This window comes from Nicotiana tabacum, chromosome 18, assembly GCF_000715075.1.
Source record: "Nicotiana tabacum cultivar K326 chromosome 18, ASM71507v2, whole genome shotgun sequence".
Lineage (NCBI taxonomy): Eukaryota > Viridiplantae > Streptophyta > Magnoliopsida > Solanales > Solanaceae > Nicotiana > Nicotiana tabacum.
Genome location: NC_134097.1, coordinates 114,347,412 through 114,368,860, shown reverse-complemented (window position 1 = coordinate 114,368,860; position 21,449 = coordinate 114,347,412). Strand labels below are relative to the sequence as shown.

General features: G+C 37.3%; 1 long non-coding RNA gene across 1 annotated transcript; it reads left to right on the top strand.

The window, feature by feature from the left end:
- The first annotated feature begins 6,195 nt into the window (after window positions 1–6,195).
- LOC107818157 (uncharacterized) lies at window positions 6,196–8,199 on the top strand. Its single transcript, XR_001655357.2, has 2 exons — window positions 6,196–6,443; window positions 7,916–8,199. It is a non-coding gene; the product is annotated as an uncharacterized LOC107818157 (long non-coding RNA).
- The last annotated feature ends 13,250 nt before the right edge of the window (window positions 8,200–21,449 follow it).

The window sequence follows — 21,449 nt, the reverse complement described above, 5'->3', positions numbered from 1 at the left end:
ATTGTAGTGAAATGAGAAGCTTTTGTGGGGAAGATGAATTGTTGATGGCATATTTATGTGAGAGTTTGAGTGGGGAAGCCTTGGAGTGGTATACTCGTCAAGATGTCAATAAGTGACATGCATGGAGTGACATGGCTCAAGATTTTGTTCGGCACTATCAGTACAATGTAGACATTATCCCAGACCGCTCCTCTCTATCTCTAATGGAAAATAAACCCGAGGTAAGTTTTTGGGAGCTTTGGCTCAGATGGAACGAACAAGTTGCTCGGGTCAGTCCTCCAATTTTGATAGAAAAGATGTTGTTGAGCTTCACCAATGACAAGATCCAGCGGGCATTCCTGCTAAATGCTTTCAGCCTCAGTACCGATCCCATGAATATCCTCGTACTCCGAATAATCCTCCCCAACGCTACTTTACTCAACAAAATCCCCAAAGTCATACCCTACCTTCCCAACACTCTATCCACATATGCACCGCCATATTCTCCACACCCACGAAACCTGCAACAACTTGCACCGCCTCCACAATTATATTACCCACCTTTACAAGCATATCAACCACCTGCCTTAAAGAGATTCCAACCAAGGCCGGAGTACAAAATGAGAAGGCAACAACAAAGAGAAAAGTCTTTCACTCCTATTGGAGAATCATACGCTAGTTTGTTCCAAAGGTTGAGGCAATTGGACTTGTTGAAGCCGATTCAGATAAAAATTGTGAACCCCCTTCCAAAGAAATTTTATTATTCTCAAAGGTGCACTTATTGCTCTAATGCCCGGGGCACATCATAGAAAAGTGTTGGCATCTGAAAGGAGCAGTCCAAATGCTTATTGATGTAGGTGAAAATTACCGTGCAAAATCCAGACGCAGCGGATACTAGCCAAAGTCCTTTGCCTGTTCATAATGAGACGCATATGTAGGGCATTATTTGTATTGGAAATGAATATGATAACTCTTCTGAATCCATTGGAGGGCCACTTATCGCAAAGTTTTCAGTGCTATCAGTCTCAATTCCAGAAGTTGATCTTAAGAACGAGTTGGCAAAAGGGATCTAAAAGCTATTTGCTAAGCTCAACGTGATGGGGACTTGTGGAGGTTCTGGTAATATTGATGTAGAACTCAGTGGCTAAGATGTCGAGCTTGGTAATTGAAAAAACACTCCTTTCTTGGCTAGCCAGGAAGGAGTTTTGGTGGTTTATTTTGTTGTCATTTTTGTTATCCGGGTTATTTCAGGGTTGTAATCCGGATATTGTCTTGTGTCTCAAAGCCTTCTTCTTCTTCTTATTTTGCCTAGTTCATTTAGTTGTAGTAACTCGTCCAGTGTTGTCTAGGTTTTTCCAGGGTTGTAACCCCAGTGTATTTTGCTTGTTTTATTCAAACCCTTTTCGTCATCCGCTAATGCAATCTCATGTTTTCTATTAGTTCTAGTCAGTTTTTGTTTAGGTCACTTTTCCTTTTATAGGTCTTTTCATGCTGACTCTAGTGACACGATATGCACGCATAATTCTCAGCCTGGTCTTGAAAGTTAGTCTAATCATGAAATAATGAAACAAGGTTTGAAGATAACAGGGACATTTGAGGGAAATAAGTAAAGATTTGGACATTTTGAGATCAATTGAAGCCCGAATTGTATGAAACTGGGGAAAATAGTCTCGGAAATTAATAGGAGGACAATAATTTGTTTCAAGAGAGTGCATCCCAAACAATTTGAAGTGAACAACTTTGAGTTCAAGTCCATCTCAGGTTACAAGGTAAAGCTAAGGAGTTTGCTCCAGACTAATGGAGGACATCCATTGTGAAGAAAATTACCCAGCAAGAGTTTTGTATTTGTCAAGGCGCTAAAGAGAGGTGGAAGACATATTTGTGTCATCACTGCCGATGCTGCAAAAGAAGTGTTATGCATGATCTTTATTTTTCATCCTCGCATTGCATGTGTTGTACTTGACATCTTCAGAGATTGGGAGGCCCTCTTTCATCTACCCAAACATTTTATACCCTTCAGTACACTTTTGAGAATGTGCTGATTTCTTTTACCTCCCCTCTTTTGGAACCAAGTTAGAGTCAAAAAAAGAAAAATAAAATTCAAGTCCCTATAGGTTTGTTTTAGAAAGTTCATTCTAAAAAAATGCAAAAAGAATAAAACAAAAGAGAAAGAGAGAAAAAGAAAAAAAAAAGGAAAATAGCAACAAAAAGTATCTTTGTGAACTACGTTCGACCTGATTCTTGTCACCACAAAATATGTAGGTAGCCTTACAATTCGGTCGCACGAAATAATTTATTTCATAATCCCACGAAGTCAAGAGTGGGGCAGTTTTTCTTAGAAATTCCATCTCAAAAAAAAAAGAAGAGAAAAAGAGTCAAATTTTCTTGTTTTAGAAATTAGGGCAGAGTTTTAAAATGAATTCCAAAAGTTGTAAATAAATTACCCCTGACGTCTTAATTATTTGATCCTTCATGATATCCTTTCTTTCTAACCCTGTCCAAAAGCCACAGTACAGTCCAAAAAAGATCTCCTAGATAATCTTTGAGAGTGCGGAGCTAGACATGCCAGGAGCATATGATGTTTTTACTATGGTCAATGCCTTGTCATCAACAGAATCAGAGGAAATAATAATAAAAAAGAACAAAATGAGAGAGTCTTATCGGTGAAAACCTTCACAAGCACCATAAGGCGACGGTAAGTTGACAGAAAGAACAAAATGAGAGGGGTTTGGTAGTGAAAACCCTTCGGGCACTACAAGTCGAATAAGGACCTTGAATCAAATAGGATAATCGAAGCATTGAAGCCCAGTTTCACGGCTCATAGGTACAACAAGAGTTGAACAATAGACTTGCTTGACAGTTTAGGTCACTTAATCCAAAAGTGCATGTCATGATCATTAGAGTTGGTATCCATATCTGATAAGTTTCTACTTTCTAATTTTCTTGTTAGATATTATCTCTTTCCATTGTCCCTTACTCTGTTCTTTTTGCTTTGTTCACGTCCTCTTTTTGAGTCCGTTTGGTCATAACAAGTGAGAAATGTCTTCAAAATTTGCTACCAGCTTTCCAATTGCCAAAACAGAATCTGGCTAGCACATCAAAGCGGCATAAGTCAGGAAAGAATAGTATACGCACTGAGTTGGTAACAACCAACGTGCTTTAGGATTTAGGTGACATTCAAAGTTTCGGTAAATGTCAATTCATGAGCAAATTGCAACAGATAGAGGATATTGGCCTTGAATGGATCGGAGGTATATTATGTGATAAGGGTTGACAGAAAATGGTTAGTCAATAATAGGCAAGGTCTTCCAAGTTGAAATCAAAGTTATCATGGCAAGTTTAGAAGCAACTGCTTTCAAGGTCAAGGCCACAAACTAACCACTATGTTTTAAACTCATAGTTTTCTTTGTCTGAAATAGGGATGAAGGCTATGTTCATATCAAAGCTTGGAAGCTTGAATTTTTCAGGTGTAATGCCCCAATTCTGCTTATGCAAAGACTATTGAAAAGACAACACATCACCACTAGGAGACATACTTCCTAGTCTGAGTCTTTCAGGTTATATTTGTGTTTTAGGAGACGTACTTCCTAAATTAAGATTTTACCCAAGGAGACGCACTTCCTAGTTTTTGGTCATTTAAGTTCATTCCTAGGAGACGCACTTCCTAGTTTGAGTCATTGAAGTTTCACCCCTAGGAAACGCACTTTCTAGTTTGGGTCATATAAGTTTGAGGCACTGAGGTTTTACCCGTAGGAAATGCATTTCCTAGTCTGGGTCTTTCAAGCTATATTTTGTTTTAAGAGACGCACTTCCTAAATTGAGATTTCACCCCTAGGAGATGCACTTCCTAGTTTGGGTCATTTAAGTTCATTCCTAGGAGACGCACTTCCTAGTTTGAGTCATTGAAGTTTCGCCACTAGGAGGCACACTTCCTAGTCTGGGTTTTTCAGGATATACTTTTAGGAGACACACTTCCTTAATTGAGATTTCACCCCTAGGAGATGCACTTCCTAGTGTGGGTCATTTAAGCTCAGCCCTAGGAGATGCACTTCCTAGTTTGAGTCATTGAAGTTTCGCTACTAGGATTCGCCCCTTGGAGACGCAATTCCTAGTCTGGCTTTTTCAGGATATACTTTTAGGAGACGCACTTCCTATATTGAGATTTCACCCCTATGAGACACACTTCCTAGTTTGGGTCATTTAAGTTCAGCCCTAGGAGACACACTTCATAGTTTGGTTCATTCAAGTTTCACCACTAGGAGACATACGTCCTCGTCTGGATTTTTCAAGGTATACTTTTAGGAGACACATTTCCTAAATTGAGATTTCACCCCTAAGAGACGCACTTTCTAGTTTGGGTCATTTAAGTTCAGCCCTAGGAGATGCACTTCCTAGTTTGGTTCATTCAAGTTTCATCCCTAGGAGATACACTTCCTAGTCTGGGTCTTTCAGGATACACTTTTAGGAGATGCACCTCCTAAATTGAGATTTCATCCTTAGGAGATGCACTTCCTAGTTTGGGTCATTCAAGTTTTATTTTTAGCAGACGCATTTGCCAGTCAAAGTTTTTTGATTTTACTCATATGAGACGCACATCCTAGGCGAGTCTTTAGTTTACTCTCATCATTGCATCGATAGCATAAGTGTTTTACAGTTTTGCTAACAACTCACAAATCTTCCGAGTGCAAACTGGGCATAAAATTTTATTTGTTTTGTTGTTTTGATTGCAGGCACCCACCTGGAGAATGAGGGAATTCATTTCAGAATTATTTCAAGTTTCAAGTTAGTAGCAGGTGCCCACTTGGAGAATGAGGGAGGTCATTTCAGAATTCAATTCAAGTTAGAAGTAGCAAAAGCTCGCGGCAAGAATGTGAGTCGACAGTCCGAGATGATCAACAGAAGTAGTCTCAATCCAGAATAAAAGAAAAAAAGTGAATCTAATATGTTGAAGCAGAGAAAGATGTAAACTGCTCAAGACGTGGCTAAAGTCACGAGCACAGCGTGTCCGATTTTGATCCGAAGAAGCCGTGGGAGAGTGAATCAGCACCTGCAGCTAGCAAACATCAAGGTTCAAATCAAAGTCTGCATGAAGAACCTTTAAAGACTCAAGATCAAGCTTCAAAAGACTTATAGATAGGAATCTTGTAACTCATAACTGACATGCTCAGTTAGTTTTTTTCATTTTTGATTTTGATGTAATAACAAGACCGCGGACCGGAACCTCGATGGAACGAAACCTCACTCGACTCTCACATCCTCTCCACACACTCCATTGCTTTTAATTTACTTCTAAACTATACGTGGTGCGATTCCTTTATAGTCAAGGATATGTAGGCAGCTCAGATACCAGGGCTCAGTCACAATCTTTTACCCATCTTTCTTATCTTTTGAATAAGCGTCGGGTCATAAATCAATTACGTTGCTTATTGTTCTTTGCTCCAAAAACTCTTCGTATTTCCAAGCAAAGAGGGGCAGCTTGTAAGCACGTAATTTTTGACCCGCACATTTTTTTATTATTCCTAGTATTTTTACGCATTTATTTGAGTTGACTTTAATTTTCTAGAATTTTAGTCCATTTTATATTAATTAAGACTTTTGAAAAAACATATAAAAAATAAATAATTAAAAGCACAAAAATAGTTATACTTTATCTTATTTATATATAAGCTAAGGTTATTAATTTTTAGAACAAGTAGAGTTTTGGGCTAGGTTTTTCAGATTTATCAAAAACCCAAGCATATTTAGCCCAATTTTGAGCTACTTAAGCCCAATCTTCCCAACCCCATCAACCCTCATTATTAGCCGTCCAAATACTTCATCCAATGACCGACATTTCTTCTCTTGATCACATAAAACCCCCAATTTCAGGAACCCTAAAAAAGACGTACTTCTCCAAAACAAGAAGAAGTCGTCCTATCCTCTCTAAAATATGCTGCAACAAACCAGCCCCTCCTCCCTCACTCTCTCGCCATCAGACGCACACCCCACCAAACCGACACCTCGACCACCCCATTTTCCAAACCTTCAGCCACCAGCCGCCGTCGACCTCGCCTGAACCAAAGCAAAAATAGAAAAACTGAGTTGGGCAACGGGGAAGGGAAATGAAAGAAACAGATAACAAGAGAATAGAGGGGAACGACAAAATAGGGGAAAGGGATTTGTGATCGTTGTCTTTGGATAGATACACACACACACACAAAAGAATACCCAGATACACACACACACACGAACAGTAGAGAGGAAATAGAACAGCCGCAAACCATGACAAATAGTTCATTTCCACCATTGTTCAAGCTCAATCGAAGTTCAGAAAATCCGTTCGAGTTAGAAGGTTTTCGGCCGAGGTCCTATTCGCGTTTCCGATTCCGATGTTGTTGTCGAATTTCAGTTTCCCTAACTGAACGGTCATTTTGGTTTGGGTTTCTCTTTGTTAATACATTGAAGATGGTTTTCTACCTGTGAAGGTCCGTTTCTTACTACGATTTCTAAATGTTCTCTCTATGTTCCGGTTATCAATCTTTGATGATTTCGAATGATTTATAATTGTTCTACTGTTTCATTATTGTTTTAAGATTCTTTTTGATTTGGTTCACTTTGTTGAGTTTTTATTTGACATGCTATTTGGGTACAAATATGAATTAATCAATTTCTAGAAACGTGAGCGCCCGTGGTTTGTTTGGTTAACGGTTCTTTTTGGGCTAAAGCTTGTCAAGTGTGTAAAGTAGGCCATGACAGTGTTTGAATTTTAAAAAATAGGTTTTAGTTCCTTAAGACAAGTTGTTGTGGAAGAAAGCTCCAAAATTAAGTGATTCAAGCTTTGGATACTTTCTGTTATTTTCTTTACTTTGTTTTTTTTGTTAATGCGACAATTAATAAGAGCATTAGTCCGTAGATAAATTTTATAATATTCATAAACACATTAGTAGCTTCAGGAACGCTCTTAATTAATCAAATTATCATGATTATGTATACGTTCGCATGACATAATTACGATTTTTAAAGTTAAAACCAAGGTATGCGTTCGCGCAACTTTGGACGAAACAATCTTGATAATAATAAAATGTTATTAATTGTGTACATGTCGGGTGACACGAGTAAAATGAATATTCGTAGAAAGTGCTTTAGGCGCGACTTAATCTATCATCATGATTGTGTAGACGTTCGCGCGTCATAATTACGATTTTCAAAATAAATCGAGGTTTGTGTTTGCGTAACTTTGGCCAAACATTCTTGATAATTAATAAAGCATGATTAATTATGTACACGTATGTGTCACATGATTCTTAACATGTCAAACGAAATGAGTACACGTATGCGTGACTCGTTTTAAGATAATTCCATAATTACGAATAATCAAGCAATTAAAAGCGGTAAGGTAAAACGCACATAGGTTTTAAAATACGTAATTAAACAAATTGACTAAGCCAGGTACGATTAAAGTGACCGTGCTAAAATCACGGAATCCGGGAAAGTCTAGCACCTTCTCCCGGGTTAACAAAATTTCTTACATGGTATTCTGGTTTCACAAACTTAAACGGAGTCAATTTTCCTCGATTTGGGATTTAAAATAAATTGATGACTTGGGACATCATATAATTATCCAAAGTGGTGACTCTGAATGAGATAAATAATCCCATTTTGATTATGTCACTTTAATTGGAAAAGCCCTTTATCCCCTCCGGAAAAAAGGAGGCGTGACAATATGAATGAAATTTACATTATATTTATGAAAGAAGAACTTGTCACTTCCTATTATTTACTGTCGGTATTTTTTTTATGATATCCATTTTTAGCATAACATTTTATTTATATTATTGTTGGCCATAGTAAGTGTTAAGTCGATCCCTCATCGCTACTTCTTCGAGGTTAGACTGGATACTTACCGGGTACATATTGTTTATGTACTCATACTACGCTTCTGCACTTAATTGTACAGGATCTGAGGCTGGTCCATCTAGTTACCCACCCGGCGCGCATTCTTGATATCGGTTCGAGACTTCACGGTGAGCTGCCCCCTTTTCCGAGCCGTCCAATAGCATCGTCGGAGTTTCTCTTTTGTTGTATCTGTCTATACTATCTCAGACAGTAGGATAGTTATATTTTTGTACATTCTACTAGACGCCCTCGGACTTGTGACACTAGATCCTTTCACATACATTAGTAGACTATTATTTTTGGGTTGTAAGATTATATTCATGATATCCTCTAGTGGTTCTTGCATTGGTTGCCTTGCAATTTCATTAAATACTAAATGCTTAAATTTAAGTAAAGTTTGTGGTCGGAAATTCTTAAATAAAAATAAAAATCACTAGTGTTTGCTTCGCAATATTACGATGATGTTACGCATTGCAGTATTATTTTACGATAATGTTACGCTTCACAGTATTAAATTACGATGATGTTGCACACTGTAGTATTGTACGTTGAATTTATCGTACGGTAATTGACATCAGTCCAAGGAAAAGATTATTAGGAGATTATAAAGATTATGCTATTTTAAACAAGTGATGAGTAAGTTCGTGAAGGTGAGAGGGGGAACAAGTCAAAGAAAATGAATTTTCGTCTAAGTTTGACAATTTGGTATAAAATACTGTCCAAGCTATAATACCCTAATATTTATGGACTAGTACCATACAAGGTACCATATGACCATGATAGTAGGATGTAATAAAGTATATTAAAAATAAGTAGAATTTTAAGTAATTGAAGGCAATTCTTAATTATGTGGGTAATTAGTTAATTACCAGGTAGCAGGATATTACCTAATTAAATTAATTAAAAACGTTAGATAAGTATCAAGGGAAGAACGTGGTATCACAAGCTAACCACATAAAATGACTAAGTAGTCATATAATCCTAGGTGGCAACTAGTCATATAATCTTGCTACATATGACTAAGTAGTCATATAATAAATTCAATATTTTAGACAAATGGATCACTACATTTTTCTAACGATTTGAATACTACACTTAGATAGGAGGTTTGGTACAAAAACAATGAATTTTTTTACAAAGTTCCTACAACCAGAGACATTAGCATTCTTGCAAATCCAAAATGTTAGCCATTAAGGCGTGACGAAAAATTTCTTGGCACAGTAGCAACGTATAATTTTGCGATTCTAAAGGAGTATGGTGCAACCTTTTCCAAGAATATCATACGGATTTTCCCCTACTCCAGGTATGTTAAGGCTATCCCTTCTTTCTTTTTGGCATGATCCATAGGATACAAACGAAACGAGAAAATGTACAACTTTCATAAATGACTCTATTTGTAGAAATGCTAGAGATTCCTATGTTCTTCATTCTCCAAGTGTCCTAGTATTTTATCATTTGTTCATGGGTCTCAGAAAATACGTAAGTTGATAAAGTTTACTTCATGATATTACTCAAAGGTATAATGGTCTTATGACATTCCGAAAGATTTTATTGACGTACTTCTCATGCATTGCATTAATTTATGCATGTACATTGACCTATGACCAGATGGCGTTATATACGCATATATATATATATATATATATATATATATATATATATATATATATATATATATATATATATATATATATATATATATGAATATATATGTATATGGGATATGGGAAAGGTTATGTCATTATATACGCACCACCACCTGATCAGTTAATATACGTTGATGATTTTGCCCATAGTGGCCATGTGGTGACCCAAAAGGTCATCACTTGTTTTACAAGTCGATTCTATGTTCTGAGCCCTTAAAAACCTTTTTTTGTCCCACTTCGATTTGTGTGCGCAGTCCGGGCGTGTATCCTGAAAGCCATTATGTGAAAATCTATGAAAAATGATAAATTTTACTTTTAAAATGAATTTAAGTTGACTTCGGTCAATATTTTGGGTAAACGAACTCAGACCAGTGATTTGACGATCCCGGAGGCTCCGTAAGAAAATATGGGACTTGTACATATGCTAGTAATTGAATTCCGAGGTCCCAAGCCCGAGAAATAAATTTTTGAAAAAAATTGTTTAACTGAAGTTTTAAGAGTTTTTGGAAATTTGAACGTATTGGAATTTGATGGTATCGGGACCGTATTTTGGTTGCGGAGCTCGGTACAGGTCTTATATGGTATTTAAGTTGAGCCTGTAAAATTTGGTAAGAAACGGACTTGATATGACGTGAATCGGACCTTCGGTTGTTAAAATTTATACTTAAGAGTTCAGGAGATTTTTTTTGATTTTGATGCTGAATTCATAGTTATTGATGTTATTTTAATGATTTGATTGCACGAGCAAGTCCTTATGATGGTTTTGGACTTGCATGCATGTTTTGTTTAGAGCCCCGAGGGCTCGGGTGAGTTTTGGATAGGCCACTGAGTGAAATTTGACTTAGGAAAATGCTGGTGTGTTGTAGGTCTGCAGGCTTCGCAAATGCGAGCTCGCATTTGCAAAGTTGTATCGCATTTGCGAAGATGGACTGGGCAGCCCTTGATCGCAAATGAGACCATTATGTCGCAAATGCGGAAGGGACTAAGCCGCAAATGCGACAGATGTCTCGCAAATGCTAAGCCTTTAGGATTTTTGAGTGGTCGCAAATGCGACAATTTCTTCGCAATTGCGAAGATAGAAAGCTTCTTAAGGGTTCGAAATTGCGAACCCTGGTCGCAAATGCGACATCAGAGACCAGTTAATTGGGACTTACATGCATTTTTCTGTATTTTTCAAACCTTTTCAAACGCTACACACTTTTGGGCGAATTTCTAAAGAAAAGCTCATCTCCAAACCAATTGTAAGTCATTTCTAACTCATTTTCTTTAATCGATAATATCTTTGTACATGATTTCAACTCAAAATCAAGGGTTTTCATAGGGGAAATTGGGTGTTATGAGTAGAACTTAGGTTTTTCAAATTTTGGGGATTTGGACCTCGATTTGATATCCGATTTCAAAACAAATTATATGTTTGGGTTAGTGGGTGAATGGGTAATCGGGTTTTGGTTCGAACCTCGGGTTTTGACCATGTGGGCCAGGGGTCAATTTTTGACTTTTTGGGAAAATCTTTATAAAACCTATTTTCATGCATTAGAATTGATTCATTTAGCATTTATTGATATCGTTAAGTAAATTGTGGCTAGATACAAACGAATTGGTGGTGGAAACAAGAGGTAAATCGGTAGTTGAGGCTTGAATTATGTTCATGACATCGAGGTAAGTGTTTCGTCTAACCTAAGCTTGAGGGATTAGAAGTCGTGTCTTAATTGCTATGTGTTAATTGTTGAGTATGACGTATAGGCATAGTGACGAGTATCTATATGTTGGTGTCAAGCATGCCCATGAGTCTTGTACTATAATTAATGTGACTCCGTCTCATATTGTTCATGCTTTATATGATGATTTCTATTGTTGACCAAGACTTGTGGAAGTATTGTTGGTAACTGATCATTGTAGAGCGCTGGCTCAAGTTGAGAAATGAGTTGTGAGGAAATTGTGGAAAAGAGAAGAGGTTTATAATATTGTCTCCCTTGCCGGGACGTTATTGCTTTTGATATTATCTTTCTTGCGGGGACGTTATTATTCATGATATTGTGTCCCTTATCGGGATATTGTTGTTATGCTATTGTTCCCTTGCCGAGATTTTATTGAAATATTATTGATTCCCCTTCCCAAATTGCTTTGTGATTGTTGCTTGGGTGAGGAAGAGTGTGAAGCACGAACGGTGATGCCGTATATGATTTTGAGAGTGTTAATGCACGAAAGGTAATGTTGTACCTATATTGTGAGGTAAAATCACGAAGGATGATGTCGTGTCGCACGATGTATAATTTTGTGCCTTGATATGAGTGATAATGCACGAAGGATCATTCCATGCCATGATTATTTGAGGTAAAAGCACGAAGGGTGATGCCGTGCCGATTTTATCGATTTTTATAGTGAGGACGAGAGTAAAAGCACGAAGGGTGATGCCATGCACTTGCCTTTTATTTATGAATCTTGTTGATAATTGAACTTTGGTGTTCCTTATATTTATCTGCTGTTCTTCTGTAGTTACTTAATGTTCCCCGCAACATGTTCCCCTTTCCAACCTTAACTATAAATTTCTGCTTTTACTTTTCCTATGTATATAATTTAACTGCACAGGTTTATTTGGTAGTCATGTCCTAGCCTCATCACTACTTCACCGAGGTTAGGCTAGGCACTTACCAGCACATGGGGTCGGTTGTGCTGATGCTACACTCTGCACTGTGTGCAGATCCCAACACTGCAGCTTTTGGACCGTAGTGAGGTGGCTGCCTTCAATCTATTTAGGCGAACCGAGGTAGTCCTATAGGCGTCTGCAGGCCTTCGCGTCTACTTCTATCATTTCCTTCTATTTTTACTTATTCAGAGACAGATTCGTGTATTTCTATTCGGACTTTATTTGTAGTATTCATAGATGGTCCGGACATTATGACACCAAATTCTGGGTAGAGTTGTACTTAGACTTCCGCAGTTTGTATTAATCTAAATTATTAGATTTCGTCTTCCGCACTGTTTTTTAGTTATTATTATTTCCGCTGCTTTTGTTATGTTGTTTTGGAATTGCTAAGGGATTAAAAATGAAAATGGTTAAATAATTGGACTAATTGGCTTGTCTAGCTTTCACTAGTAGGCGCCATTACGACTCCTGAGGTTGGGAAATCCGGGTCGTGACAGGTCGAGATGATATGATGGGATGCCCTCAGAGGCCTGATGATGTTATGAAACATGTACCTATGCACGACATGACATTCATACGCATATGCATGACACTATAATTATTTCATGATTTACAGAGTTATCCAAACTTATAGGTTGAGTCATTTACTCTACATTTATTCCATGTATGTTATGCACTTATTTTGTGCCTTACATACTCGGTACATCATTCTTACTGACGTTCCTTTTGCCTGGGGACACTGCGTTTCATACCCCCAGGTCCCGATAGAGAGGTCGATAGCCCTCCAAGTAGGCTATCAGCTCAACGGAAGATGTTGGTGCGCTCCATTTACTTCGGAGTTGCTTGTTTGGTTAGTATGATTTAGAAGTGTATTGTTTGGTATGGCGGGACTCTGTCTTGGACTTTATGAAAATTATATATTCTTAAAGGCTTATAGACATATATCATGTACGTAAAAGACTGTATGGCATTGTCGGCCTATATTTAGTATATGAGTGATCATTTTGATCTTATAGGCCAATATGTCTTATATATAAATTTGCATTACATGTTTCATTCTAGTTATCCTACGGCAGCCTTTCTGCCTCATTTACTTTTGATATCATGATACGAAAAGATATGTTATGTTGGTACTCAATTGAGTAAGGTACTAGGTAAAGGTGTTAAACGGGCTGGGTTGGACCGGTTCCGGACCGGCCCAGACCGGTAGAACCCGGAACCGACCCGGACCGGTAATAAGGGGCTGGGCTGGGCTGGGTAGGGGGTTTTGAGGGCGGGGTTCAGCTGGCCCAAATGGGTAACCAGAACCGGTTGAACCCGATAGAGTGAATAGTAACTCTTACCGGGTTAACCGGCCCGGTTCAAACGACTAGTTTTTTTATAAAAAAAAATCGGACTTGGGGGTCCCCACAGACCTTTGGCAACGGTCAGACCATATTTTGGTCTGTTGGCCAACGGAAATATTTCACAAATAGCCTATTTTTTTTTAATTTTTAACCCTTTTTCAATTTACAAAACTAACCTTCTTTAAAACTATAAATACCCCCCCCCCCCCCTTCTTCATTTCTTCACTCAATACTCATTTCTCAATCTCAATTTCTCTTATTCTCTCATTCTCCAATTTGCAAGACTTCAAGTCTTCAATCTAATTTTATTTGTCTCTCTTTTCTTGAATTTAATTTATCGTGTTTTGTCATTCGGAATTTGAAGTTTGAACTTTGAACTTTGAACAATTGAAGTTCAAAATTGAAATACTTGCTTGACGTTTGTTCGTGGTAACATCGGAATTGCCTAATCAAGTGCTCAATTTATTGGCGAATTCGGTGCACTCCCTCCAACTCTTTCTCTTATTTACTATTTTAATTGCATATTTAATTTTAGCTTATACTTTAATTTTTACAATATGTTTAATGCTGCTAAAAGAGCGTGTAAAAGAGTTACTGGTAGGGGAAATAAAAAAAGAGATAGTCCTTCAGCATCTGGTAGTAATAGTAATAACCCATTATCATTTACACATGTTTCTGAATCATCGCATAATGATAATTTAGATATAGATTATGAACAATTACAAGAAGACTTTGGAATAGAAGATAATGAAATAGGAATGGAAGATGAGATACCAGCTACACCTACTAGTGTTGGAGTTGGTAGTGTTAGGGTTACTACAAGGGGTGGTGGTCGTGGTACTAGAAGTAGACCACCTGTGACTCTGACTACTAATCGTAGAAAGAGAAGTAAAGTTCGGAATTTTTTTGAAATAATAGAAGGTACTGATAGAGTTAAATGCAAACTTTGTAAAGGTGATTTTAAACATTTGACTGCGGGAAATTTAGGGGGGACTGGGACGCTTAGTAGACATATAAGAACTGAGCATCCCATAGAATGGGGCGCTGATGGTGATGGAAATCAAACAACTCTTAACCCTACTACTGAAGGTCTAGTGAAATATGATAAAATGAAGGATCATGAGGAGTTAGCAAAAATGATTGCTTTGGGTTGTCTACCTTTTTCTTTTGCTTCTTCATCATATCTTATTATGTATATTCAAAGGATTTACAATCCTTTATTTAAAGGTATCCCTAGAAGTACTTGTAGAGCTGATATCTTTAGACTTCATGGACAATATCAAACATACATACGTTATTTGTTTAGCCACCTTCCTTGTAGAGTTTCTCTAACTTCTAATATTGGCCATGCTGTTAATGGAAATGATTATTTGACAATTACATGTCATTGGATAGATGATACTACTTGTATGCAAAAACGTATTATCGCTTTTAGATATGATGAAGATCAGAGTCATACTGGTGCGTTTATAAGTAGTACTATTTGTGAAGTTGTTGAATTTTATAATCTAAATCAAAAAGTATTGTGTATATCTTTTGATAATGCTTCTAACAATAATGTCGCAATTTCAATATTAAAACTGCATTTGCAACCACCTCTTGAGGAAATTTTTCATGTTAGGTGTGCATGTCATGTTTATAATTTAATTGTTAAAAGTGGCCTTGATTTATTTTCGACTGAGATTACTCATGTTAGAAGAGCAGTTGGTGTTATTCAAGGAAATAATAGACAATCTAGAATAAAGGAATTTAAGAATAAGTGTGTCCAGTATAACCTTAAACCCAGATTCATGCCAGACGAAATTGTTACTAGATGGAATTATACATATATATTTTTAAAATGTTGCTACAAATATAGATTCCCAATAACTGAAGTTGCTAATGCACATTGTACTGATCCAAACCGTATGCTAACAAGTGGTACTTGGGAGGTCATTAATGATGTTGTTAAATTTTTACATAAATTTTATACAGCTACTGTTGAGTTTTCTGGAGCATATTACCCTACTGTTACTATGGCTTTAGTACATATAGCTGAAATTTCTTTTCTACTCTTTGAATTTAAGAAGAAAGAAAAATATAGGGATGTTGTTGAAAAAATGCAAGCAAAATTCAAAAAATATTTCTTTCCAATTCCTCCGATTTACTTAATTGGTGCTGTTTTAAATCCTTCTATTAAGATGTCTGATTGTCACCAATTAATGAATGCTTTATATACTTATATGGAGATTGGACCAACTGAAACCCCAGATTTATATACTTGTATGAACAAGCTAAATGAATATTTACAACAATTATATAATTATTATGCAAATGTAATTGATGATGATGCTCTTAATGTAGGCAATGTTAATCCAACTATACATTGTACCACTTCTGCTACTGTGGATGATGAAGAAGGCATTGATAGTTTTAATATTTTTCTACATTTTCTAACACTCAAACCAGTAGTAGGAATATTGATGAATTTCAATTCTACTTGCAGAAGCAAAAAGAGCCTCGCACAAAGGAATTTTCACCGTTGGGATGGTGGCATGAGAATGGAAATCCATTCCCTGTTCTTTTCGCTATGGTTCGGGACGTGCTGAATGTATCAATTTCTACTGTTGCATCGGAGAGTGCATTTAGCCAAGCAAGACAACAACTTGGAGACACCCGCCACTCATTGGGAAGCAATGCTTTGGAAGTTTTAGCATGTTTCAGAGATTGGATTAGATCGGAACGAAGAAATCAAGGACGTGAAGATGTTGATAGCCCAGAGGACGAGGAACTTGGAGATATATTAACACATGGTAACTCATCCGAATTTAACACTCCAGAAGAAGGTCAATCGGTTCATATTGATTATGATGAACTTACTAAGGCAATGCAAAACCTTTGAATTTACTATTTTACTTGTTGAAAAAAATGTAAACCTTTCAATTTATAAGTTTGAAACTTTGAAATTTGAATTAAGAAATAAAAGTAGCACTTGCAATAAGTGCATTTTTTCCCCATCTCCCTTGTATTCTTTATGTTAGTACTTTGTAATGCACTTATTGCACTTATTACAATATTTGTACAAAATTCCAAAAAAAAAAAAATTACACTAAACCCGGCCTTCTCAACCCGTAACCTGTACGGTTCAGTTTTTACCCGGATGAACCCGAACCCGTTAAACCCGTTAAGAACCAATCCGGAACTAGCCCGAAGTGTAACCCGTATGGGTAAACAAATGGAGTCCCGGACCGGCCCGATTAGCCCGTTAAACACCCATAGTACCAGGTGCCCGTCGTGGCCCATCGGTTTTGGGTTGTGACAACTAGGTTGTCAACGGTTGGCTTGTCTAATGGCGGATGCTGGACGCCATCACGACCTGACATGGAATTGGGTCGTGACACTATTGGGTAATGATTCTTAACACATTTATGATTATATTCTATTAATCTATAATTGATTTCATCATTTAATTAAGTAATTGGGTTGAGAAATTTGGGAAAAAGTTGGAAAGTTCCTCAACTAATTTTTGAGTTTTGATTGGGGTTTTGATATCGGATTTGAGTAATTTGTGAACTCGTGAATGAATGGGTGTTCGTATTTTATGACTTTTACCTGATTCTGAGACGTGGGCCCGAGTCGACTTTTTGGGATGATTTTCTAATTTCTTGTTAATGTCTTGATTTCATTAATTAGTTTATTTTCTTATAGTTATATTTATGGTATGTAATTGCTTTTGGATAGATTTGGGCCATTCGGAGTCAGAAAATCGTGGAAAAGCTATTCTTACTTATTGATTGAGCTTGGTTTGAGGTAAGTGGCTTGCCTAACCTTGTGTGGGGATATCCCCTTAGGATTTGGTACTGTTGTGATACTTCTGTGATATGTGAGCACCGTGTATGCAAGGTGACGAGTGCGTACACGGGCTAATTATTGTAAAATCCATTTGTTACTGAATAGTAACCTATTACATCTTAATTGAGTTATTCTAGCATGTGTAGTTATCATATTTTAGCCTAATATCGCATGTCTATGTGTCTTAAATGTTTATTTGAAATCTGTGTAGCATGCTTAGTTGATTTTTCATGTTTTTCCTTAATCTGTATTAGTCTTAACTATAGAATTCTTGTTGTTAATTGTTGTATTCATCGTTTTGAGTTATGTGTTTACTTTTGGGACTATGATGCGGTACCTCGGGAGATTCTCCATGCACATTTATTTTTGGGACTATGAGGCGGTACCTCGGGATATCCTCTACACATTTACTTTCTGTTTTGATTTTGTATTTTTAAATTCAATAATGTGTATGTCCATATCAAGAACTAGCTAGGAAGTTAATGCGTTGTATTTGTAGCCATGTACTCACAATGATAGGCTACAATGTGATTGTAAAGACCCGGCTGGTTGTTTTGACAATTTAAGCTCCGTTCGGCGGCATAAGGTCTTGAACAACTTCATATTATGTGTATCGACTTGCGAGCATGGTTAAATTCAGTTACCAGATGATTCAGAGTTGAATTGGAAGAAAGAATCTAGTTTTGGAAGTTTAAACGGTAAGAATTTGACCGGGATTTGACTTTGGTGTAAATGACTCTGGAATAGATTTTGGATGATCTTAACAACTTCGTATGGTAATTTTGGACTTAGGCACGCATCCGAATTCATATTTGAAGGTCCGTAGGGTAATTTGAAACATTTCGACGAAAGTTGGAAAAGTTGAAGTTTTGGAAAATAGAGAAGTTTGACCATAGTTGACTTTTGTGTTATCAGGGTCGGAATGCAATTCTGAGAGTTGGAACAGCTCCTTCTTATTATTTGGTACTTGTCTGCAAAATTTGCCGTCATTCCGGGTTGGTTTGATTAGTTCCGGCATGAGTTTTCAAAGTTGGAAGATTTGAAAGTTCATAGTTCGATTCCTGGCGCGATTTGTATTTTCGATGTTGTTTTATGTGATTTGAGACCTTGAGCGAGTCCGTTTTAGGTTATAGAACTTGTTTGACTTAGACAGGGTCCCTAGGACCTCGGGTGTGTTCCAGACGAGTTCTGGATGTTTTGCATGGTTTTGAGCATGTCTGATTTCTGGTGTTTTCTCACCTTCAACCTTGGAGCGTAGGTGCGGTTCTGCTTCTACGTGAGCCTAATCACATCTGCGATCTTTGAGGCCTGGAAGCTAGCTTGCTTCTGCGAGTGCCGGAATGCAGGTGCGTAACCGCTTCTGTGGTTGATGCATCGCATTTGCGAAGGAGCCCCGCTTCTGCTCTCCTCTTATCACTTCTGCGGTGCCACTGATATGGCTAATTGTCCGCAGATGCGGACCTAGATCTGAAAGTGAAGTTCGCAAATGCGAACATCTACCTGCAAATGCAATAGCATAGATGCGCTTAAGTATCTACAGATGCGGAAGTGCTGGATAGAATCCTTTATATCGAGGGTTTGGACATTTTCTTCATATTTTAAGTTTTGGACTTCGATTTTGGGAGTTTCTTTTGGGGGGTTTCAAAAATATTGATTGGCTAAGTGTTTTTCACCTAGTATCTAATATATTTCATGATTTTATCCTTATTTTTATCATTTAAATTGTGTTTTGGGTTGGGAAAAATGTTGGTTTTTGAAGAAAAATTGAAAAATTGAAAAATCATGATTTGAGAGACCAAATAGTATCAGAATTTAATAAATTTTATATGGTTGAACTCGTATCGGAATGGGTATTCTATTTTTATAAAATTTGTTGGGTTCCGAGGTGCGGGCCCGGGGGTCAACTTTTGGACCGATTTTTGGATTTTGTTAAAAATTGAGACTTTATGATCCGGATTAGTTTCCTATGTGTTTTATTTGTACCTTGAAGTTATTTTGGTTGGATTTGAGCCATCTGGAGATCTATTCACCTGAGAAGTACATTTTAAAGTATCGGTCTGTCGTCTTTTAGGTAAGTATCTTGCATAACCTTGTATGGAGGACTTCCCCTTAGGATTTGAGTCTTCTATGTTAATTGTAGTTCGTGCACACGAGGTGACGAGTGTGTGCTCGGACTTTATTTGTGGAAAATTGGTCTTTTAGGGTTCTTAGGTCTTTATATTTACTGTGTATGAATGTATTCTTTACATGATTGAGTTTCCTATTTACTAGTTTCATCTCTACATGTTTAATTTGAATTAATTGCTTCATGATTCACTCTTTTTACCTAATTGACTCCTATTTGACTTAACTAAAGAATTTTGCCTCTCCTATTGTCATACTATCTTTTCATAACTGCTAGTCTTTTTGGGAATTATTATTGTCCCTCCTGAAATTTGGTTAGTCTTAAGTGAAGCTAAGATCATCTTCCTAAATCGAATTGTTGAATATCCTCGTAATTTCCAACCTTAAAAGGAGTTTAGGTAACTTGTATCTTAGTTGACTTGCCTTTATTTGGGTCTATTGACTCGTTTTGACTTTCTTGTTGTTGACTTGTATATTGTGGGATCGTTGCTACATGTTAGTTTTTCCTTTATTGAATTGTTCCCTTTATGCGTAGCATTCTTTACTGTGGTTATTCCTTGTGAACTGGTTCTACCATTTCCTTGTGATTTAAAGTTCTTGAGTTGATTTACTCGACGTACGTTTTATTATTATCACTGTTGTTGTTGTACTTGTTGTGGTGATGTACGAGTTTTCTGCCGTGCTATGACTGTTATCTCCGTTGGTTGCGCTGCATATTTACGTTTGGGACTACGGGACGGTATTCGGGTAGATCCCCCTGTTCTGCATATTTATTTTGGACTACAAAACGGTATTTCGATAGATCCCCCTGCACCTTTACGTTTGGATTACGGGATGGTTTCCTGGTAGATCCCCCTGTTCTGCCTATTTACTTTGGGACTACGGAACAGTATTCTGGGAGATCCCCCTGCACATTTACCTTTGGGACTATAGGACGGTATCCTGAGAAATCTCCTATTATTATTACCGCGTCTGAGCTGTTGTCTTTCATTGATGTCATTTCTGTGTAGACACTCTATGTGATGTCCGTTCTTCTACTTATGCCTATTAGCTGGTATGAACTATGTTAGGACACTTGCACAAGTATACACGTGGCTAAGCAACCTTATTGGAAAAGAGGCTTCTCGCTATTGTTGAGTATAAACACACACCCCTGTTTATTTGCCTTCCCTGCGAGAGTGGCTCCATTTGCCACGTGAGTTGTCAGTACGATTATGGGGTGTGATGAGGGCAAAGGAAGCCAAGTGTTAGAGTTCTAGTACTGAGACCTGTATTGTATGAATATGAGACGAGGTGTCACAGGGTGACTTATATTCGAAGGTTATTTATTTGGAAATTATATTCGAAAGGTAATTGTTTTGAAAGAACTATTTTTGAAAAATATTTATTTGAAGGAAGTATATTTTAAAATAGTTTTTCTCACTTGAAGGATCTGACCAATTGGTTGAAGTTTGTTGACTAAGACCTAATATGAAAACTGCCATAGTTGCTGCGCCATGACTTGTTTTTACTATATTTGTGATTTCGGATTTGGGTTGTATCCCGTTCACTTTCTGTGTTCTTATTATGGTGTTCCGCTGTTACTTGTTGTTTTCCTTCCTTATTGCAAATTTCTGCGTTGTTAGCCGTATCGCGTAGTCTTTATATGCCTATCATGTTCTGTTGTTCCTGTACTTATATTTGTTCAGTTTATTAGACCAGTAGGTGTCTTGACTGTTCCTCGTCATTACTCCACCGAGGTTAGTCTTGATAATTACTAGGCACTTCTATGGTGTGCTCATACTACATGTCGCGACCCTAAAACAGACTCAGTCATTATGGCGCCTATCGTGGAACTAGGCCAGCCGACACAATTCCTAAATCTAACCATTTTTCTATAACAGTCATTTTTAAGCCATTAATTAACAAGAAATCTTATAGTATATGTTTAAATAACCAGTGCGGAACAAATATACAAGCCTGACATCGGGGTGTCACAAGTCACGAGCAACTACATCTCTG